The sequence below is a fragment of the Nomascus leucogenys genome, chromosome 1a (assembly GCF_006542625.1).
Source record: "Nomascus leucogenys isolate Asia chromosome 1a, Asia_NLE_v1, whole genome shotgun sequence".
Lineage (NCBI taxonomy): Eukaryota > Metazoa > Chordata > Mammalia > Primates > Hylobatidae > Nomascus > Nomascus leucogenys.
The window spans coordinates 15,715,472-15,740,093 of NC_044381.1; the positions used below are offsets into that span (position 1 = coordinate 15,715,472).

A 24,622-nucleotide genomic window follows, 5' to 3' on the forward strand; every position below is an offset into this window, starting at 1 on the left:
AAGGCTGGTTCAACATACGCAAATCAATAAATGTAATCCAGCATATAAACAGAACCAAAGACAAAAACCACATGATTATCGCAATAGATGCAGAAAAGGCCTTTGACAAAATTCAACAACCCTTCATTCTAAAAACTCTCAATAAATTAGGTATTGATGGGATGTATCTCAAAATAATAAGAGCTATCTATGACAAACCCACAGCCAATATCATACTGAATGGGCAAAAATTGGAAGCATTCCCTTTGAAAACTGGCACAAGACAGGGATGCCCTCTCTCACCACTCCTATTCAACACAGTGTTGGAAGTTCTGGCCAGGGCAATTAGGCAGGAGAAGGAAATAAAGGGTATTCAATTAGGAAAAGAGGAAGTCAAATTGTCCCTGTTTGCAGATGACATGATTGTATATCTAGAAAATCCCATTGTCTCGGCCCAAAATCTGTTTAAGCTGATAAGCAACTTCAGCAAAGTCTCAGGATACAAAATCAATGTGCAAAAATCACAAGCATTCTTATACACCAATAACAGACAAACAGAGAGCCAAATCATGAGTGAACTACCATTCACAATTGCTTCAAACAGGATAAAATACCTAGGATTCCAACTTACAAGGGACGTGAAGGACCTCCTCAAGGAGAACTACAAACCACTGCTCAGTGAAATAAAAGAGGATACAAACAAATGGAAGAACATTCCATGCTCATGGGTTGGAAGAATCAATATCGTGAAAATGGACACATTGCCCAAGGTAATTTATAGATTCAATGCCATCCCCATAAAGCTACCAATGACTTTCTTCACAGAATTGGAAAAAACTACTTTCAAGTTCATATGGAACCAAAAACGAGCCCGCATCGCCAAGTCAATCCTAAGCCAAAAGAACAAAGCTGGAGGCATCATGCTACCTGACTTCAAACTATACTACAAGGCTACAGTAACCAAAACAGCATGGTACTGGTACCAAAACACAGATATAGATCAATGGAACAGAAGAGAGCCCTCAGAAATAACGCTGCATATCTACAACTATCTGATCTTTGACAAGCCTGACAAAAACAAGCAATGGGGAAAGAATTCCCTATTTAATAAATGGTGCTGGGAAAACTGGCTAGCCATATGGAGAAAGCTGAAACTGGATCCCTTCCTTACACCTTATACAAAAATTAATTCAAGACAGATTAAAGACTTACAGGTTAGACCTAAAACCATAAAAACCCTAGAAGAAAACCTAGGCAGTACCATTCAGGACATAGGCATGGGCAAGGACTTCATGTCTAAAACACCAAAAGCAATGGCAACAAAAGCCAAAATTGACAAACGGGATCTCATTAAACTAAAGAGCTTCTGCACAGCAAAAGAAACTACCATCAGAGTGAACAGGCAGCCTACAAAATGGGAGAAAATTTTTGCAATCTACTCATCTGACAAAGGTCTAATATCGAGAATCTACAGTCAACTCAAACAAATTTACAAGAAAAAAACAAACAACCCCATCAAAAAGTGGGCAAAGGATATGAACAGACACTTCTCAAAAGAAGACATCTATGCAGCCAAAAAACACATGAAAAAATGCTCATCATCACTGGCCATCAGAGAAATGCAAATCAAAACCACAATGAGATACCATCTCACACCAGTTAGAATGGCCATCATTCAAAAGTCAGGAAACAACAGGTGCTGGAGAGGATGTGGAGAAATAGGAACACTTTTACACTGTTGGTGGGACTGTAACCTAGTTCAACCATTGTGGAAGTCAGTGTGGTGATTCCTCAGGGATCTAGAACTAGAAATACCATTTGACCCAGCCATCCCATTACTGGGTATATACCCAAAGGACTATAAATCATGCTGCTATAAAGACACACGCACACGTATGTTTATTGTGGCACTATTCACAATAGCCAAGACTTGGAACCAACCCAAATGTCCAACAACGATAGACTGGATTAAGAAAATGTGGCACATATACACCATGGAATACTATGCAGCCATAAAAAATGATGAGTTCATGTCCTTTGCAGGGACATGGATGAAACTGGAAATCATCATTCTCAGTAAACTATGGCAAGGACAAAAAACCAAACACTGCATGTTCTCACTCATAGGTGGGAATTGAACAATGAGAACACATGGACACAGGAAGGGGAACATCACACCCCAGGGACCGTTGTGGGGTGGGGGGCGGGGGGAGGGAGAGCATTAGGAGATACACCTAATGCTAAATGACCAGTTAATGGGTGCAGCACACCAACATGGCACATGGATACATATGTAACAAACCTGCACATTGTGCACATGTACCCTAAAACTTAAAGTACAATAATTAAAAAAAAAGAAAAGAAAATAGGACAGTCAGATAAGAAAAAACATCAGCCAAGAAGGTCCACGATCTAAATAACAAATTTCAAAAAATATGAGATACAATAAGAGAAGGCGGGAAGAAATGATCAAATAAATAATACCAGGAGAATCCCCATAACGGAAGAACATGTGTTTCAGGATTGAAAAACTGATCAGTAGGAATGAGAAAAGACCCATAAGCAAGACACTCGATTGTGTCTTAGAACACTGGAAATAAAGAGAAGATCCTAAAGCTTCTTGAGACAAAACAAAACAGAAACCAAAGCGGGTTACATATCAAGAAATTTAGTGACCTGAGAAGGAGAAGGAAGTGCAATGACGTAGTTTCTCAGCAATTTTGGAAGCTAAAATATTGTGGAGCAAGCCCTCCAATATCCCTAGTAAAAGTTATTTTCAACCTAGAACTCTGTGCTCAGCCAGAATAAAAACAGTTCCAGACATGCACCCTCTGTGGGAAAAAAGACCTGGAAGCAACCTCCCTCAAGGAACTATTGGCGGATATGTTCCACAACATGAGGGTATATAATCAAGAAAAAGACACAGATTCAGGAAACAGGGAACTCACCTCAGGAATGAGGAATGAAACCTTCCCAGGATGGATGTGAAGGAGACCCAAGGACATCAGTTGAGAGCTGTGCCTTCCAAATTTTGATGTGCATTGGAATTACCAGGGGATCTTGTTGCAATGCAGATACTGATTCAGTAAGTCTGGGTAGGGCTTGAGATTTGGCGTTTTTAACAAATTCCCTCAGGATGCTGAGGCTGCTGGTTCAGGGACTACACTTTGCATAACTGGGGTGTAGAGAAAAAATAGTCCACATTGTACCAAGAAGACGACGGTACAGAGACAGAGACAGACAGACATTTATTTCCTTCTCGGAGATCATCGGGAATGAATTAGTGTAAGCCAATAACCGTATAGTAGGGGAGGGAGAGGGATGGAGGAGAGGGAGAAAAGGATTAATATTTTAAGTAAACATAAATGAAGAAAAAACAAGGAAGGGGCTGTATTGAGGGCAGCCGCATACATCCAACCTTGCCTCTAGTAGACACCTGAAGAGGAAGGTTGAACCACCCTAACGGATTCAGATTCAGCAGTCTGGGGGGTCTCTGGAGTGACCCTGGAAGATGCCCCAAAAAGCCTAGAAGCGGACCACAAGGACAGAAGACGCCCTTTCCCCGAGCCCAGCAGGCGAGTAGGCCGGGCCTCAACGCGCCGGGCGCCAGGTCTCAGGGGGCGAGGCATGGGCGGAGCCTTTTCCCTAAATTGGCGCGCACGAGCGGCGCTGGGATTCGGATTGGAGGCTTTTGAACCCGGAAGCAGTTGGCGGCTTTCGGAAGCGGCCGCGGATCGGAGAATTCGGCTGGCGCTGCACCTGTAGAATGGTGGGCGGTGGCTGGAAGCGCAGGCCCGGCGCGAGGCCGCAGATACTGCCAGAAAGGCTGTGCGGGCTATGCAGGTCACTTTGGGTGACAGCCAGGGTACCAGGAGGCAGCGCGTTTCATTCATGCAGTGACTGTTAAGCTTGCTGTGTGTTCAGGGGCTGCGGTTTGCTGCGGGAACCCTGCCCGGGTCGCTGTTTCGCGCTCTGTAGGGGATTGGACCAGGAAAGTAGCGCCTCTGCATCTTCTGCCCAGCTCCTCTTGGCGCATTTCCTGGGGAAACAAATAAAGCCAACCAACGTTTCATTCATTCGCCCACCCAGATAGATTACATGCCAGACATTGTGTGGGGCCCTGCGGATTCGGGGTCAACCCGCCTGCCCCTGCTCCATGTAGAGCCTCCAGCCTGGGGAGGAGGGACACAAGCGGATATGCATTCTAGTGACTTTTTTGTTTGGGATTATAACGCTGGTGTGTAGAAAGTGCTATGGAAACACTGAAGGAGGATTTAACAAGTTCCAGGGGGTGTTAAAGAAGACTTTTAAGGCAACTCTTTGAAAATGGCTTTTGAAGGCAGAGAAGTAAGAGTCTGAGACGTAAAAGTGTAGGAGATGTTTGGGCATAGCGGAGCCTTCGGCTTGGCTGGAGCCAGAGAAATGGGAAAGTAAGAGGGACCTGATCATAAAAGCACTATGAGGGGTAGGGGGAAAAAGTATGTGCACTATCTCGTACTTCACTACGATTTCGGAAGTTCTGTAACCACTACAGTAGCAATAAAGGGAATCAGATAGGAAGGAAGTGCCATTGTGATAACTAAAGTTTTAGAAAACTTAGCCTGGCGATGTTATAAATCGGACAGGGTGAGACATTCTTGGAGGGCTTAATTAACTAGTAAAGGGCCAGGTGTATAGGCATTCCTCGTATTGGGTCATGCATTCTAGGAATACCAGGGTAAAGGAGAAATGCAGCCTCTGAAGGGAACAGCTGTCCTAAATTCTAGTTGTTAGGGATATGGAGATGCTGAACTAGTGTGTGAGTTAAGGCGGAGCTGAAAAAATTCTTTGAAGATTCAGTGAAGAACTGCTTTGGTGGCGTGAGGTGCTTAACTAGAAATACAGTACCAGAAATGAAGGTGAGTCTACAGAGACTATAACCATAATGACCAGCATTTGCATATCATGTCCTAGGACTGTTCTGTGTATTTTTACATATAATAACTTATTCCTTGTAACAACCCTATGATAGAGGTACTGTATGCCCTTTTTGCAGATGAGAAAACAAAGCACAGAGAGGTTAAGTAACTTGCCTAAGGTTGGAAATCAGGGTCAGGACTCAACCCAGGCAACCTAACCATTAAGCAAAACTGCCTTTCAGCAAGGCAGATTAAGTCTTTTCTAACATCTTCAGTTGGAGCCAGTCTTTGAAAGTCTGACCAAAGACAGCTATAAAAACAGAAGATAGGATAGCTCAGGACTTCATATGTTCTACTGTTCTGTATTTGCAGTTGGAGAAGCAACATGAAGTGGTTGAGAATCTGCTGTGGAGCCAGATTTAAACCTGAGTTTAAATCCCTTCTCTTCCACTTCCTATTTAGGGACATAGGGAAGTTAACCTCAGCAGCTGTAAGATGAGGTTAATAGTATCTAGCGCATGAGATAGTTGAGGATTAAATGAGTTAATTCACAGAAGGTGCTTAGAACAGTGAAATAGCACAAGATAAGTTCTCAATAAGTATGACTTACTACTTGTTTTTACTATTATATTATCTTTACTATTACTATTTGCTATTTATACTTACTTTTGGATTCATTTTTCAACAGCCTTTTCGTTCAACGTAATTCTTTTTTAAATCAGATGCATTATAATCCTTGGCACAATAAACTGTTACTATTGTTCAATTCATGATTGTTTTTGAGCTTATTTATGTTAAGTAATATAACAAACACCTGTGAACCCATTGCCCAACCCCGAAACTGAAACAGTAGCTCTACATCTACACATGTCCCTCTCCTCTCCGTTCAGCCTTCTTCCTGTCACTCATGTTCAATGTAGCTATCCTGAATTTTGTTTTCCCTTGCCTTTTAAAAATAGGCTTATCTCCTATGAATGTATACCTAAACAATATTTATTTTTAGTTTTTGAACTTCATAAAAAGGCTATCATGCTGCATATAATCAAGAACTTTTTTCCTCATTAAGAATATTTAATATAGATAGGTCCATATTGTGTAGCCATACAGTAACCATTTGGTAAATGAAGGAGATTGGTTCCAGGACTCTCACATATCCCAAAATCCGAACATATCCAAGTTCCAAAGTTGGTCCTGTGGAACCTGAGTATCCAAAAAGTTGGCCCTCTCTCTAAGTGGATTTCACATCCTAAGAATACTGTTATTTTTCAATCTGCATTTGGTTGGAAAAAAAATTCATGCATAAGTGGGTCCACAAAATTTAAACCCTTGTTGCTCAAGGGTCAAATGTAATATTAAGTGTAATAGTCTATTGTTTGGAAGCCTTATAACTATTCTACCAATAGGCATTTGTTCTGTTTGCTCTTGAAATCATTGCCATCGTGATCATTCTTATGTCATCTGATTCATAAATACATCTTGTAGATATTGAGTGATACCTAACATAACATTAATAAACTTCAGCCTACTGGGAAAATTGAAGAATATAAATATGAGAAACATCTAGCTCAGAATTTCTCAACTTTAGCACTGTTGACATTTGGGGCCAGTAGTCTTTGCTGAGGATACCTATCCTGGGCATTGTAAGACATTGAGCATCCCTGGCCTCTGCCCCACTAGATGCCACTAGCACCCTTCTTCCAATTCGTGACAACTAACTAGGTCTCCAAATGTCCCCGGGCAGGGGGCGGGGGCGGGGGGGCAAAATCACCACCAGTTGGGAACCACTGCTCTAGGTAGGAAGAATAAAAAAGGAAGAACTTAATACAAAAAGAAAGAATCTAGGTTCCTAGAAAGAAAAACAGATTGCCTCTTAGAAAACTAAACATATGTAACCTCCAATTAAGCATATTATCTTTACAGAAATTTATCAAATATCTGATAGGTATTATAAAACCTAGCATACTGAATCTATATTGTGGTGGTGCTAAAGATGAGTATTGTAACCTAATCCTGGTATTAAAAGGCCTTTTCTGAAATAATTGCATTTTTGTCCTAGAGTTTAGTGCTATTCTGCTAACTTTGTTAGGAACTGTGGATGTTTAACATTGTCACTAACCTTCCCTCTTTATTTGGAAAATCAAAAGGGAGGTATCTGTTTTTAAGGATGGGTAATGACTGTAGTGAATAGCTCAGACACAACTCTGGATGTTGCTGAAGAAACAGCTTTTTAACTGATGAATTGCTTATATCCAGTTACTTCTGACTATTTGTTTCTGATGTGATCAATGAATCTGTTTAAAAGACTCACACCTTTAACCAAAAGAGGGCAAAACCTGCCCTTTCTTTATTCCTCTCTTCCTGTTCTTTACCATTTCATTTTTACCTTTTTGTTTTTCGTGGTTTCCATTATCTTAGAAAAATATATTTAATGACTTGCTGTATGTATTCCTCTTAACCACCATATAAACTCCTCTGTTTTTCTGTGCTCAAATGAATTCCCAGATTTTATTCAATTACCATTTAGAGAGTTTTAAAGAAAACACATATACTATCTCATAGAGTTGGGTGAACAAGAGTGAGTGATACTGTTATGCAAGGAGACTTACTGAAATTACTAAAGACAATTTGGAGAACTGAAGTTTTGTGTGTCAATTTTCAGAGTGAAAAAACAGTTGATGTGAAGAAAAATAAATTCTGTGAAGCTGATGTCTCCAGTGGTCTCCAGTGACCTTCGAAAAGAAGTAGAAAATCATTATAAGCTCTCTTTACCTGAAGATTTCTATCACTTCTGGAAGTTCTGTGAAGAACTTGATTCTGAAAAACCAGCTGGTGAGTTGCTCCAGAATCATTCTTGTATAAATGGAAAAAGTAATGTAATAGGAAATGGGCTGTGTGTGGTGGCTCACACTCTGTAATCCCAGTATAGGAGGATCGCGTGAGACCAGGAGTTTGAGACCAACCTGGTCAACATAGCAAGACCTCTTCTCTACAAAAAAATAAAAATAATAAAATAAAAAAGCTAGGTGTGGTTTGCATGTGCCTATAGTCCTAGCTACTTGGGAGACTCAGATGGGAGGATCCTTCATTGAGCCCTGTAGTTCAAGGTTGCAATGAGCTATGATCACTCCAGCCTCAGTGACAGAGCAAGACCCTGTCTCTAAAAAATATAATTGGCCAGGCATGGTGGCCCACGCCCGTAATCCGAACACTTTGGGAGGCCGAGGCAGGCAAATCACTTTAAGTCGGGAGTTCGAGACCAGCCTGGGCAACACAGTGAAATCCTGTCTCTACTAAAGATACAAAACTTAGCTGGGTGTGGTGGCACACCCCTGTAGTTCCAGCTACTGGGGAGGATGAGGCACAATCATCACTTGAACCTGGGAGGTGAAGGCTGCAGTGAGCCGAGATCACACCACTGCACTCCAGCCTAGGTAACGGAGCGTGACCTTGTCTCAAAAAAAAATGTATATATATAAAATAATTTAAAAAAAAAAAACCTAACCAAGAATATAAACAGTTCATAGAAAAGGAATATTTTCCAAGATGTTTCTAGTAAGAGAAAATATAGTAAGACATATAGATTAATGCTGTAGTAATGCCATTGTCACCTATTTTATTGGCAAAGGTAAATAATTTCATCACATTCTGGGGGAATGTGAAGGAAGGTAAACACTTTCATATGTGGCAGGAGTTTGAATATGATTTAACAGTTCTGCTTCCAAGAACTTGTCTTGACACAGGAAGGGGAACATCACACACCAGGGCCTGTTGTGGGGTGGAGGGAGGGGGGAGGGATAGCATTTGGAGATATACCTAATGTTAAATGACGAGTTACTGGCTGCAGCACACCAGCATGGCACATGTATACATATGTAACTAACCTGCACGTTGTGCACATGTACCCTAAAACTTAAAGTATAATTTAAAAAAAGAGAAATACCAGTCAAGAAAACAAACAAACGAAAAATCTTGTCTTATGGATTAGATAAACTAAGAATTGTTTGAGGATATTTAAACAAAAAAATGGGAAATGGCTTAAATGCCTACCAATAACACATGTCTTCAGTAGATCTTAATTGTTTTAAAAGAATGAGGCAGATTTTTAGGAAATAATAAACTATCATGCCTGAAATATGTTAACTGAAAAAGAACAGTGTATAGATTTATGCTACCATTAGTATTTTTTTAAAAAGGGGGGAGTACACACATATCCCTCTATACTTTTCTATGTGCTTACTTTGTCCTGAAAGGAGAAAGAAACTGTTAATGGTGATCATTACTTTGCACTATATACCTTTTGTACTGTTTAAAATTTTTAACTAGTAAGCACTGTCATACACTACTGATGGAAATGTATATTGATACATATTCTGAATTTTGCCAATAGATCAGAACAGAACTGTGTAGCAGTTTCTTTAAAAATAGTCATGTCTGTACAAACATTAGCAAAGATGTTCACTGAAACATTTTTAGAACAGAAAAAAGAAATAGTAAATGTCCATCAGTAAGAGAATAGATGGTTACCTCTTTATAATGCAGTATCATGCCCTATTAAAAAATCATGTAAAATAACATTGAATAGCATGGAAAATATTCAAAAAATTTAAGTGGGTCAGGATGGAGGACAAAAGCAGATTACAAAACAATCCATCTCAGTTTGTTACATATTTGTATCTGTTCATGGGGGTGGAGAGTATGGAAATTTGTTACTGTATATTAGAGTATTAACCGTGTTATCTTTGGCTAATGAGATGGATGGTTTTAGTTTTCTTGTTGCTTTAAAAATTAAGTGTATGCTCTCCTAAGCTCCAGTTGTGCTGAACTATTTTTCCTGTCCAATTATCTCCATGCTTCTATTCATGTTATTACCTCTTACAGGAATTTTTTTGCTTTCTTCATCCTTGCCTCCTTATAAAACTGGGTCCTGACTGGAGTGCTCCCCTCCCTCTTGGAAGCAGCAAGGACCCATTTGAAGTCATACATTGTACATTGCACAGACTTCATGTTTTTGTGGTTTAGTAACACTGACTGTGATCTGTGAATAGAGAAGGAAGATGACAATCATCTAGGGTTGGGGTTGGCCAAATAGATTGTCAAAGAGTGAGGGGAATCTGGTGTGATTAGCTGAGGTAGAGGAAAGGGGGATACAAATGTTTTTTTTTTTTTTTTTTTTTTTTTTGAGACGGAGTCTTGCTCTGTCACCCAGGCTGGAGTGCAGTGGCCCAAATGTTTTTACTTTTTTTTTTTTTTTTTTGGAGACAGAGTCTCACCCTGTCATCCAGGCTGGAGTGCAATGGTGTGATCTCGTACTGCAACCTCTGCCTCCTGGGTTCAAATGATTCTCGTACCTCAGCCTCCCAAGTAGCTGGGATTACAGGCATGAGCCACCATACCTGGCTAATTTTTGTATTTTTAGTAGAGACAGAGTTTTGCCATGTTGGCCGGGCTGGTCTCAAACTCCTGAACTCAGGTGATCAGCCCGCCTCAGCCTCCCAAAGTGCTGGGATTACAGGTATGAGCCACCGTGCCTGGCTTGTTTTTTGCTACTCTTAATCCACACATTTTTGCTATCTTTCTCTCCCTTAACCTGTGTGTACTACAAGTATTTGAGGCTAATTGCAGTGTGGTAATAGGCCTATAGGAATACAAACTAGTCTTGCTTTGGCTAAAATACGAAACAACAGGAATGTTTGAGATGTTAATACAGTGGTAAATTTCAGAGGAAATCCTGTTTTCTGTTACTCTGACTTCTTTTCCATTGAATGTTTGTAACTGACATCTTCACACATAACTCAAGACTTTCTTTTACTTTAGAAAGTTTTTTAAGACAATAGCTTATAGTTTACTCACTAAAAGCATTATTTCCTGTCTCCAGAAAGTATTGTCTAAATTTATTTTCTTTATAGATCCACTTTCTGCAAGCATTGGACTTCAATTAGTTGATCCTTATAATATCCTTGCTGGGAAACATAAAATGAAGAAAAAAATCAACAGGCCCAAATTTTAACCTTCATTGGAGGTTTTACCATGATCCTGCTGAGTTCCAGACCATTATTATTAGAGATAAACTCAGTACCACATGGGGTATTTCAGGTAAAGGATCTTTTCTTTACCTCTAAAATACAGCTCCTGTCCTGTGAATGAGGATAAATATTCACTAGCCTTACCCAAGGTGAAAGGCATATTTTCCCCTGGATATATGAGCCATCTGTTGTTCTTGCTGTTACCATTTTAACCTTCCCTAGGATGGGTAAACTCTTTAGGTTTAATCTCACTGGTTTTTCCTTTCCTCGTAAACTATTTTTTCCCCTTTTGGGTTCAGAATAACTCTTTTGGCCCAAGAAAGATAATTTAAAGCAGCTGTTGTGACTTGTGCTTAATAAGCTATGTGCTTCCAGGTGCCAGAGTGGCAACTGGGAGCTAAGAGTGATCTCTGGAGTCACACTTGTCCTCTTGTTTATTGTCTGTGTGACCCTGTATCATGTGACTCAGTCTTGTAACAATAGGGATAATAATTGTACATACCTGATAGGAATATTATGAGAATTAAATGAATTCATGCAAGATACTTAGAAGGTTAGGAAATAGAGAAACTTCAGGAGGAAAATACCTTGTCCACTTGTACCAGTAGAGATGCTGTCCTTTAAAGTGAAGATTAAATGTAAGGTAATAGAAGAAACGTGCCCAGGAAGAAGTACTGTAGTACAGTAGAATGCACATGGGGCTAGGAATTGATTGTACTGTAGCCAAGGTCCTAACTTATTAGGACCTTGGCTGAGTAATTTAACCTCTCAGTATTTGTTTCCTCAATTTTAAAATAAAAGGATTGGTTATATACATGAATAGGATCCTTTCATCTCCAATGTTTTACAATCCTTTTTCTTGTTTTTCCTTTTTTTGTATTTGAGTATAAAAGCAATTAGGTCCTAAGAATCTTAGTTTTAGGTTCCGTTATATAAGTTAAGATTTATCGTAGATGTTCCAAAGAAACTTGGAGCTTAAAACGATAAATTTGTTTCAATTTTTAAAAAATGCCCTTATAAAAGAGGCCTTAAAAAAGAGAAAAAAAATAGGTGTAAGTTGTTGTCTGTAGACCTAAAATCCCACTTGCCTGATAATATAAATTATGGGCAGCTAAATTTTTAATGTCTTTTGCTCAAACAGGGATTCTCCTGATGAACTTCCTATATATGTTGGTATAAATGAAGCAAAGAAAAACTGTATAATTGTTCCAAATGGAGATAATGTATTTGCTGCAGTCAAGTAAGAATATTTTATCTCAGTTTCTCTTATGTTTATGTAGCTTTACAATGTTTATACTATATTAGTCCATTACAAAGGGGGTTTGAGGGGCTGGGCACAGTGGCTCACACCTGTAATTCCAGCAATTTGGGAGGCCAAGGTGGGCAGATTGCTGTGATCTGGAGTTCAAGACCAGCCTGGCCAACATGGGGAAACCCCATCTCTACTAAAAATAAAAAATTAGCCAGGAGCATGGTGGCACACGCCTGTAATCCCAGTTGCTCAGGAGGCTGAGGCAGGAGAATCGCTTGAACGCAGGAGGCGGAGGTCACAGTGAGCCGAGATGGCACGACTGCACTCCAGCATGAGCGACAGAGTGAGACTCCATCTCCAAAAAAAACAAAACAAAAGCCCATAATTGCAGATTTCTAAAGATAATTTCCATGACTTTTGCAGGTAGTCTTATCTATACTGTTATTTTGTCACTCTTCACCAAAAACTACACCTCTTAATGTAGCTATTTTACTTAATAATACTCGACCTCAGATGTTCCATAGCAAAATCAAGTTTTTTTAGACATCTGATTTTAAACACTTGTTAAGATTTCATTACTTGTGTATAGTTCAAACGGAAAGGTTTAATAAAGTAAAAAGAGATGCTCATAAAATCCTTGGAATGGCTGAGGGGGCAGGCTGAGCTTCCAGGAATGACAGTTGTGTGGCTCACAGTGGATTTTATCTCTCTGCCACCATCAGGAAGCTGGGAAATCAAGAACTGCTGCCACAATGGGTGGCTCTAGGACCATATTATCTTTGATATAACCTGTGCCAGGTAAATGGATGCCCTACCCTTTGCCTCTCAGCCCCCATAAAGCTAAGAACCAGGTGCTGAGATCTCAGCTACAGCTGCTGCAGAACTATCAGATGCCTCTACAGCAGTGCTCACTGATGGAGATCGTGGAAGCATAGCCTCCTCCTGGTATCTCTTCTGCCTCTGAGATTTCAAACTATTGCAGCTGCTTGGAAGAAGCTAGATCCCATGTGGAGACTGGGCTGAAGAGTAGTATGGGAAATGCAGCAAACTTTCATGGGGAAGGGGTTGGAATAGAGCTGAGTGAGCCGGTCTATGCTATATCAGCCACAGACATGACTTGAAATGATTTCATTTGTCAGCGGCTGTGTAGTTTGCATTGTAATGAAGAAAGCAAACTTTATCACTTCAAATACAAGTAGATTATGTTTTATTTGACCTTTTTTAGTACTATCTCTTTAAAGGGCTTTTGTTCCCTGTGATTTGATAATACAAATTTGCAGTAAAGCAAATTCAAACTGTGCTACGTACATACTACTGGTGTATCTACAGGGCAGCTACATTGTAGATGTCCAAAAATGTTCTTTCTTTTCTAATACCTTTTCTAATACCTCTCAGTTTCCTATAAAACCTTGCTTGGTATTTGTAATTTGTAAGTTCTTTTAAACTCTTTGGATTTATTATTCAATTTAAATTGGTTCCATCTTTATTAGAAGCTGTTGCTTATTGTCTGTCTCTTGCACTAGCATCTAAGTTCCATGAGGGCAGAGGCTTTGTTTTGTGCACAGTATCTGTCCCAGAGTAAATGCTCCATAAATATTAATTCTACAATACCTTGGCACGTAAAAACACCTAATTTTTTCAGGCTAGACAACATAGTGAGACTGTCTTTTTTAAAAAAACAAACCTAAGTTTTCATTTGTATTGTTAGTTATGTTTGTCTTAATAGAAATCTTTTTTTAAAAGAAAGATAATATAATAGTGGTCATTTAACATAACCCTAGACTCCTCTGGTATCCTTTTTTTTTAGCTAATTGGAGAACACAGACAATGAAAAAGAAAAAAAATACATGAGTGATAATATTTATAATTTAGGTGAAGATCAGCAAGTGACTACTTGAGGAACTACCTTCAATAATTTGTCTCGAACACAGTGGTAAAAAAATTACTTGAGATACAACTATTTTAGTACTTTTAAAGTATGACAGTTTTAGTTTTTTGGGTAACACCTCCTTAAATCAGCTAGTCAGAACACCTAATTTCTTTATATATTTTAAAATTTATTTTTATGGCAGATGGAGTAAGGTCTTTCAAGGCAGACCTTTGATCAACAAATTTTTATGCCCAGAGAAAGAATTGTCTCTGAAAGATTTAATAGTAACTAAAGAAATGAAAATTAAGCCAGCAAAGATTTTTAAAGATTGAAGAATGGTAATAACCAATGATGATTAGGATATAAGAACCGTTACTGATGTGTTAATTGGTAAAACCTTTGTGGAAAGCAGTTTGAAAAATGTTTAAAGCACCGTATTCTAAGATTTCTTGACAGATGATATTGCCAGGTACCGTGTGAAGTACACATTTATACCCCTAAGTTAACAATTCTACTTCCAGATATTCATCAAAGGGATTTTGGACAGATACAGAAATATGTGTGTTTATTACAGATTGTTTATCAAATGAAAAATTGGCAACATATCCAGCAATAGAGGAGATTAGGTAAATATAAACTATCCGTATACTATAATACCTTGGTATTGATTTGTTGAATTTGTTATGAAGTGGACAAATAACAATAGTGTAGAATGATTCCATTTCATACTGTGTAATGCATTTGGAAATAAACGTATTCAATTTTTAAATATCTTTGAACAACAAAGTTGGGAATGATTTTTTTTCCTTCTGCCTTATTTTTTTTCCTAAAATAACTAGGGCAAATAGTTTTGACCTTGGGTCAGGGACTTTTAGGGTCAAAACTATTTGTGATAATAAAATATTATTTTTGCACCAATGGCACAAAGGTAATGGTGGATAATACTGTTGTCATCTTGGCAGGAATCAAGATAGTGCCACAAGAGTAGCAACAGTCATTGCATTATTCACAGCAGTACGTGCAAAAGTATTTAAGAATGTTTGTGATGGAGCCAGACATGGTAGCTACTCGGGATGTTGAGGTGGGAGCATTGCTTGAGCCCAGGAGTTCAAGTTTATCCTGAGCAACATAGCAAGACCCTGTCCCTGGAAAAAAACGTCAGTGATGGAGTATACATGTGTCAGCAGTCTACCATTGAGTATATCTCTTTAACATTCTGTGGTGAAATAGGAAATACATAGAAAGCATTTCTCATACTGAAGTACTGTGGTTTGTCTCAAGGGAAAAAAAAGCACTTGTATGATTGAGTTTTGAGATGAACTTTTTCCCACTTTTAGAAAGACTGACTCACTGACAAAGTCTGGTTATTTGGGTCTAGATACTGGCAGAAATTTTTTCAAATGAACCAAAGAAAACAACTGACTATTTTTTTGCAAGTGATAAAATTCAAGGTTTCAAACAAAAAAAATAGATTGAGAAACTTTTAATACCACTGTAAGCTTGATAGCTTTTTTTCTAATGTCATGTAATGGAGTGAATTTGATATATAAGTTTCAACATTTACATCTATATAATTTAGTGAACCACTATTTCCAAAGGGCCATTGCATGATGCCATCCAACATGCATGGGTACAAATTCTTTTGCATTCAAGGCATTCTAATGGATTTAAAGTAACAGCACAAAATGTTCATGTTCATGGTTATGGCTTCAGTTGCACATTGCACTTTATCTTTAAGCGTGACACAGCAAGGTGTTAGAGTAGGTTTAGGCGCAGACAAAAACTTACAGAGATAGTTCCTAATAATATCATATGTATGGGAAGGCAGCTACCAAGTGCCTTCAGTAGTGGTGGAGGTAAAAGAGGATATTTTATGTGGGCTTTGATGGATGCCTAAGAACTTACTAGAAAGAAAGGAAAGAAGGATGTTTTAGGTAAGGGAGCAGTATGTGTGTGAAAGTGTGGAAATACACAGCACAGGGTACTTGAATAGCTATATGCCATGCCAGAGTGTTGAGGAAGACTGTAAAGATTGATTCACATAAGACTGACATCAAATTTGCATTTTATGGTTGATATAAACATATCCTCTAGACATACAGCTGGTAATAATTGAAAGTAAGATTTAGTATAACTGTGTGCTGTAATCAGAAGTTAGATTTTGGTGGCTTGGGTTTCTGTGGCAGTTTGTTTTTTTTTATTATGCTTTAAGTTCTAGGGTACATGTGCACAATGTGCAGGTTTGATACATAGGTACACATGTGCCATGATGGTTTGCTGCACCCATCAACGCATCATTTACATTAGGTATTTCTCCTAATGCTATCCCTCCCCCAACCCCCCATCCCCCAACAGGCCCCGGTGTGTGATGTTCTCCGCCCTGTGTCCAAGTGTTCTCATTGTTCAATTCTCACCTATGAGAACATGCAGTGTTTGGTTTTCTGTCCTTGTGATAGTTTGCTTAGAATGATGGTTTCCAGCTTCATCCATGTCCCTGCAAAGGACATGAACTCATCCTTTTTATGGCTGCATAGTATTCCATGGTGTATATGTGTCATAGTTTCTTAATCCAGTCTGTCATTGATGGACATTTGGGTTGGTTCCAAGTCTTTGCTATTGTGAATAGTGGGTGGCACTTTAATCTACCAGCTGTACTGGTAACTCTACTGGTTTAATCCACTAGCTCTCTGAACTTGGGTAAGTTGATTATCTTCTGTGCCTTTTTTTTTTTTCCTGATAAGTAAAATGAAGCTAAGACTAGCATCTACTATAAATTTTCTAAGCCCTTTGATAACAGTGTTGTAGGGAATACTACAAACTCTCAGATGCTGGCAGTGAATAGAAGTGAGTTTCTTCCTAGGAGTTGTTACTCCCTGCAACTTTCTTCCTGGGAGTCTGGCACCCCTTCCCACTCTTTACTTTACTCCTGAACTTTTACATTGATGGCAAAAATCTTAACCTGTTTATGATAAAATATAAAATTATTTCCATAAGTGGTATTAACATGCTGTATATTTATATACTTTTGAAAACTACTTTGGATTATGCTTTTGTATAAGCTTATAATGTAGTTTTGCTTTCCTTTTACGTTTTCTAAATTTTTCTTAACACAAATTTCAACATTAAAAAAAAAATCTATTGACCTTATTGTAACAGTGTCCTCTCTTTAAAAATGAAAAAAAAAAAAAAGGCCAGGCGCAGTGGCTCATGCCTGTAATCCCAGCATTTTGGGAAGCCAAAGTGGGCAGATCACCTGAGGTCAGGAGTTCGAGACCAACCTGGCCAACATAGTGAAACCTTGTCTCTACTAAAAATACAAAAATTAGCTGGGCATGGTGGCAGGTGCCTGTAATTCCAGCTACTCGGGAGGCTGAGGCAGGAGAGTCGCTTGAACCTGGGAGACAGAGGTTGCAGTGAGCTGAGACCCTGCCATTGCACTCCAGCCTGGGCAATAAGAGCAAAAAAAAAATTTTTTTTTGAGACGGAATTTCGCTTTTTGTGTGTGTGTGTGTGTGACAGAGTCTTAGGCTGGAGTGCAGTGACACAATCTCAGCTCACTGCAACCTCCGCCTCCCAGATTCAAGTGATTCTCATGCCTCAGCCTCCCGAGTAGCTGTGAATACAGGCGCATGCTACCACACCCAGCTAATTTTTGTATTTTTAGCAGAGACGGGGTTTCACCATGTTGCCCAGATTGGTCTCAAACTCCTGACCTTGAGTGATCCGCCCACCTCAGCCTCCCAAAGTGCTGGACTTACAGGCGTTAGCCACCACACCTGGCCCCTGAAAAATTTTTTTGATGTCTACTTTTTTTTTCTGTTAGGTCAGACTTCTCCAAAGTAGTATGCCATATCTTAGTATCAAGTAATACAACTTAAAACTTGACTAATCTCAGCTTTGTAACTATTTCTTATATCTCTATTGTAGACATTAGAGTGCTAATATAAATTTGAACAATATTTTCTCTGTTACTGGCAGTTTTTATTAATATTGCTTTTCTCTTATTTGAAGAAAACTATTAGGGATTTTGAGAAAAGTGTTGGTAAGTATTCTGTGGACTTATTCTTGCATGGAATTTGACATTTTTAACTTGGCTCAACTTCCAAAGGTCTTTGTACTTAGTATAGTGGCCTGCAACATAATGAGGACTTTTACTTCTTTTTAAGATTATATTTGATGAAAAAACTTAAAGAAGTAACAGATAAGAAGAATACCAATCTCTTGAAAAACATAGATGAAAAACTCACAGAAACAGCCAGAGAACTGGGGTACTCACTGGAACAGAGAACCATGAAGATGAAACAGAGATAAGAAAGTATGACTAATCTGTTGGTCTCTGTTTTGCTATTTAGCAGATTTTTTTTCCCTCTTGATTCCTTCCCATCTCTACCCTTCCCTTCTCTTCTCTAGCCCTATCTTAAGAGCTGGGTGCTGTCCCTTAGGGGTGCTAGGAGGATGACACTGAAACGGGGGTCAGATGGCTCCTTTGGGTTGGTACACTGGTTGAATTGCATAACTGGTGATATCACTGCTGTGGTTGAATAATTCATGCCAGTATTTACCACTCTTTTAATCTTGTTTTATCAGTTAATCACTTCATAAAGTTAAGTGAAAGCTGCTTTGTACATAATGAAATTTACATAGGTACATTTTCTTCAGTAAACTTGTATATAAGCAGTGCTTCTTCCTTTTTCCTTATTCATCTCATCATTTCATTTTGCATCTCTCCTAATGTCTGCAGTGTGGGGGGAGTATTTTGTAAAGGAGCAAATACTTCTTAGTGTTGGATTCTTTTGGTTTTCTGCTATAGATTTCAGAGTAAGTTAATGACAAGCTGGAAGATTTCTGCTTTGAAGTAAATGAGAATTCTGTAGGAGTTTGTTCTTACGGCCTCTGGGGGAGAAAAAAACACTTGTCACTGGAATGAGGGCTCCCCAGTCTCCTCCAGCCTCTCACTGTTTGTCTGCCCTTGCTGGTTCATCTGAATATTCTAAGCTAAATGGAGAACTTACTATTCCTTAATAAACTAGCGCTGGTAATGAAGTACCTTAGTGTACTTAGGCATTAAATCCTACTTCAGTTCCTTCTCTAATCTTGATTCAGCTGCAAGGGTGATATTCTGATAAGTTCTAGGCACTCTTTCTTTAGTCCTATAGACTGGAAAGTTTCTTAAAACGTACATTTTAATGAAACTCATTACAACATGGCATTTTAAAAGTTAAGATTTTATATTGCCATTTACCTTTCTGGTTATCATAGGAAGCTTCTCCCACCTTGTGACTAGGAGGAAGGGTAGCATTTGTAGCCTAGATAATGTATTCCTAATTTGTTTTGACTAAAGTCTCAGCATCAATATACATAATAGCTATTAGCAAATTATTTTATCAGTCTTATTTGTCCACCACAAGCTATAATTTAATTCAGAGGAGATTTTCTTAATTCTTCCCCATAAATAAGATATGATTCAGGTTTAAATTTCATATATATTTTTGTCCTAGACCCCTCCCCCATGAAGTTTCATTTTAGTATGTTCTTTATGCAAAAATAGCTGGTAAAAACAAAGACAAAAAAGAACTTACAAGACAATCATGTTTTTAATCCACCCCCGTTGATTATACTTTGAAACCCTTTTCTGTTACTGTAAGATTGTTCTTCTGTTGTTTTTGTGAGATCTTCATTTAATTCATATTTTTCTACTGAAGAAATAAGTTCCACTAGTATATGTGAGTTAGTGGCTTTGTCCTTGCCTGTAAGAATATATCCACTCTAGTATGATAGAGCACTGTACAGCACACTAGAAATCAGTGTTTTTATACTGACAGTAACTTAGCATACTTTGGAATGCAGAGTCCTTATATCATTTATTCCCTACAACAAATCTGCAAAGTTGGGATTATCATCCTATTTTATAGATAAGTAAATTGAGGGTTATAGAGGTTTGTGTGTCTTGCCCAAAATCTTAAATAACACATGCAAAACCCAACTTCATATTTTCCGTATTTAGCATTCTTTCCACCCCATCTTCTTACTAATTGGCTCTCTGCCACTTCCCCTTTTCCATACCTAGATTTCCTCATAAGGAACATTGGTTAAATATGCATAAAATGATGGTGTGTCACTCCATCCACCTATGATCTGATGCTTCAGGATGTCATCCACTCCTATACAGTTTTCCTAAGTTTGTAATCTTATTCTTCATAATAAAATTATGATTCTGATGACTTCTTAATTGATACCTCTTTATGGACAATTAGTAAAGTAATCATCTGTAAAAAATCTGAACATAACATCTACCATAGTTCCTACTGTATGTTGTTCAGCCTGAGTTGGCAACTATAGCACTGCTGTCTTTTTATCACTGCTTTATGTCTCACCTTTTACACTTATGAATATGTTATGTTTATCATTTCATATTGCCAATTTAAGATCTACCTCATAATTTTGAGTGGCTGCAGAATACTATGCTTATGTTCAAAGTTTGGGTCGCTTAAGATTTTTCACAAATACAGACAACCCTGCCATAGATATCCTTTTATACCTTTATTCGCATACTTATCTGGTTCTTTTTTTTAGAAGAAATTCCTAGACATAGTATTACCAGGTCCAAAGTGTGTGTGTGTGTGTGTGTGTGTGTGTGTGTGTAGTTTTTCTTTGCTTGTTTCTAATTTTATGGAGTTTTCTTTAGTCCTTTTGGTTTTTTCCATGCTGGTAGGTATAAAATTCTGCATTGTTTTAATTAGCATTTCTTTAATTATAAAGGACGTTAAATATTTTTTACTTTAGTTGGCCATAGTATTTTTTTTTGACTGCCTGAACTCTGCCCATTTTTCTATCAGGGTTAGAATTAGTCTTGTTTTTACATGTGTTCTAACTTGGATGTTAGTGTTTTCCTTTGTTAGACTTCTTTATAAAGACATTAATTTTTATTTACTGTTATATTTTGCAGATATATTTTATCAATTTGTCTTGTGTTCTTGATTTCACTAGTTTGTTTTCATACAGTCAACTTTTCTCCATCACAAAATTATTTTTTAATTTACCTTCTAGTAGTTTTATGGTTTTATTTTTACATTTAATTCTGAAATCCAGCTGCAAATTATCTTGATATAAAGATTACCTTGGGCAGTATGGCCATTTTCACGATATTGATTCTTCCAACCCATGAGCATGGAATGTTCTTCCATTTGTTTGTATCCTCTTTTATTTCATTGAGCAGTGGTTTGTAGTTCTCCTTGAAGAGGTCCTTCACATCCCTTGTAAGTTGGATTCCTAGGTATTTTATTCTCTTTGAAGCAATTGTGAATGGGAGTTCACTCATGATTTGGCTCTCTGTTTGTCTGTTATTGGTGTACAAGAATGCTTGTGATTTTTGTACATTAATTTTGTATCCTGAGACTTCGCTGAAGTTGCTAATCAGCTTAAGGAGATTTTGGGCTGAGACAATGGGGTTTTCTAGATATACAATCATGTCATCTGCAAACAGGGACAATTTGACTTCCTCTTTTCCTAATTGAATACCTTTTATTTCCTTCTCCTGCCTGATTGCTCTGGCCAGAACTTCCAGCACTATGTTGAACAGGAGCGGTGAGAGAGGGCATCCCTGTCTTGTGCCAGTTTTCAGAGGGAATGCTTCCAGTTTTTGCCCATTCAGTATGATATTGGCTGTGGGTTTGTCGTAGATAGCTCTTATTGGCTAGCCATATGTAGAAAGCTGCAACTGGATCCCTTCCTTACACCTTATACAAAAATTAATTCAAGATGGATTAAAGACTTATATGTTAGACCTAAAACCATTAAAATCCTACAAGAAAACCTAGGCAATACCATTCAGGACATAGGCGTGGGCAAGGACTTCATGTCTAAAACACCAAAAGCAATGGCAACAAAAGCCAAAATCGACAAATGGGATCTCATTAAACTAAAGAGCTTCTGCACAGCAAAAGAAACTATCATCAGAATGAACAGGCAACCTACAGAATGGGAGAAAATTTTTGCAACCTACTCATCTGACAAAGGGCTAATATCCAGAATCTATAATGAACTCAAACAAATTTACAAGAAAAAAACAAACAACCCCATCAAAAAGTGGGCAGAGGACATGAACAGACACTTCTCAAAAGAAGACATTTATGCAGCCAGAAAACACATGAAGAAATGCTCATCATCACTGGCCATCAGAGAAATGCAAATCAAAACCACAGTGAGATACCATCTCACACCAGTTAGAATGGCCATCATTAAAAAATCAGGAAACAACAGGTGCTGGAGAGGATGTGGAGAAATAGGAACACTTTTACACTGTTGGTGGGACTGTAAACTAGTTCAACCATTGTGGAAGTCAGTGTGGCGATTCCTCAGGGATCTCGAACTAGAAATACCATTTGACCCAGCCATCCCATTACTGGGTATATACCCAAAGGACTATAAATCATGCTGCTATAAAGACACATGCACACGTATGTTTATTGCGGCACTATTCACAATAGCAAAGAGTTGGAACCAACCCAAATGTCCAACAACGATAGACTGGATTAAGAAAATGTGGCACATATACACCATGGAATACTATGCAGCCATAAAAAATGATGAGTTCGTGTCCTTTGTAGGGACATGGATGAAACTGGAAAACATCATTCTCAGTAAACTATCGCAAGGACAAAAAACCAAACACCGCATGTTCTCACTCATAGGTGGGAATTGAACAATGAGAACTCATGGACACAGGAAGGGGAACATCACACTCCGGGGACTGTTGTGGGGTGGGGGGAGGGGGGAGGGACAGCATTAGGAGATACACCTAATGCTAAATGACGAGTTAATGGGTGCAGGAAATCAACATGGCACATGGATACATATGTAACAAACCTGCACATTGTGCACATGTACCCTAAAACCCTAAAGTATAATAAAAAAAAAAAAAAAAAAAAAAAAAAAAAGATTACGATAGAAGACAATGACTTCATTTTTTCCCAAGTGGTAAGCAGTTGTGTAATAACTTTCTTTGAATAATCTGCCCTTTCTGGCAGCTTAATAAAGGATGATGAAAGAAGCAAGAGACTGGGAGAATAGGGAGATTCGAGAGAAAAAGGCTTTAAGATACAGAGACTTAGGCGAGAAGCCTTTAAAATTGGAGTTTGCTTTTTGGGTTGTGTGCTTCCTCTGCCTTGGAAACTTGCACAAAGAAGTGGAATATTTGTACAGATGTTTTGTTAAGGAAAGACCTAAAAATAGTGCCACTAACATGAATTAAAGGAAGAATGGAAACTGGAAGGGTTATGATGGTAGTTGTAGTTGGGCCTGTTTTTGTCTTGGAAGACTACCACTTGATAAAAGCTCACTGGTTACGTGATTTGCCTCCATAAAAGACACCACAAACCTAGGAACTGCCCTACTTTTGGGAAGTTTTCCAACAAGCCTAAATATGGGTTGTTGAAGGCAAACTTTCTATGTAGGGCCAGATAGTAAATGTTTTACACTTTGTGGGCTACATAATCTATCACATTCTTGTTTTATTTTTCAACCATTTAAAAATGAAAAAATATTTAGTTTGAGGGTAGTTAAAAACGGGGTGAGCCAGGTTTGGCCCAAGTTTGCCAATTCCTGGACCTGTCTGCTGAATCTTTAAAGCTTATGTAAAATCATGATTGCCACCATGGAATAGACTTTTAAAAAAATCATGACTGTAACCAGGCGTGGTGGCTCATGCCTGTAATCCCAGCACTTTGGGAGGCCGAGGAGGGCAGATCATGAGGTCAAGAGATCAAGGCCATCCTGGCCAACATGGTGAAACCCCGTCTCTACTAAAAATACAAAAATCCCCTGAACATGGTGGCACGCACCTGTAATCCCAGCTACTTGGGAGGCTGAAGCAGGAAAATCCCTTGAACCCGGGAGGCAGAGGTTGCAGTGAGCCAAGATCGTGCTTCTGCACTCCAGCCTGGAGACAGAGTGAGACTCCATCTCAAAAAAAAAAAAATAAATAAATAAAATTTAAAAAATTTTTAAAAAGACTAAATCCTGTGAAATAGTTGCTAAGAAACCTTTAAGCCATTTTTAAGCTTGAATCCTAAATGGAAAAATTACCAAATTGCCGTTCTAAATTACAGTGCCGCAGATTACTACCCAAGGTGGCACAAGTTGTACAAGTACAAAAAGTCTTAGGAGGAAAAACCCTCTTTATAGTTTCTTTACGTTTGAAGACTGATTCATTTTCTAACTGTGTAATCTTCTATATTATTGATTTATTTCAGCTGACCTCAAGAGAATTTGCAAGACAATAGTTGAGGCTGCAAGTAATGATGACAGACTAACAGCTTTTGCTCTCATTCAGGAAATGATGACTTTTGTGCAGTTTGCTAATGATGAATATGATTATGGCACGGGGCTTGAGCTGGGAATGGCCCTCTTTTGCTATGGCTCACATGTGAGTAAAAAAAAAAAAACCTCCACCTGCCACCCACCACCACACCTCCCTTCTCTCCCCGCGACACATACACACACGAATATATGCACATTTATACCCCCAAATTCCAGCAGAGGTAAGATAGGGATTCAGCTTGTATTTCAAAATGAACTTTTTGAAGTGATTTTTTTTTAAAGC

At 38.5% G+C, this 24,622-nt stretch overlaps 1 pseudogene; it reads left to right on the top strand.

The window, feature by feature from the left end:
- Window positions 1-4,871: 4,871 nt before the first annotated feature.
- LOC100592853 lies at window positions 4,872-18,333 on the top strand (annotated as a pseudogene).
- The last annotated feature ends 6,289 nt before the right edge of the window (window positions 18,334-24,622 follow it).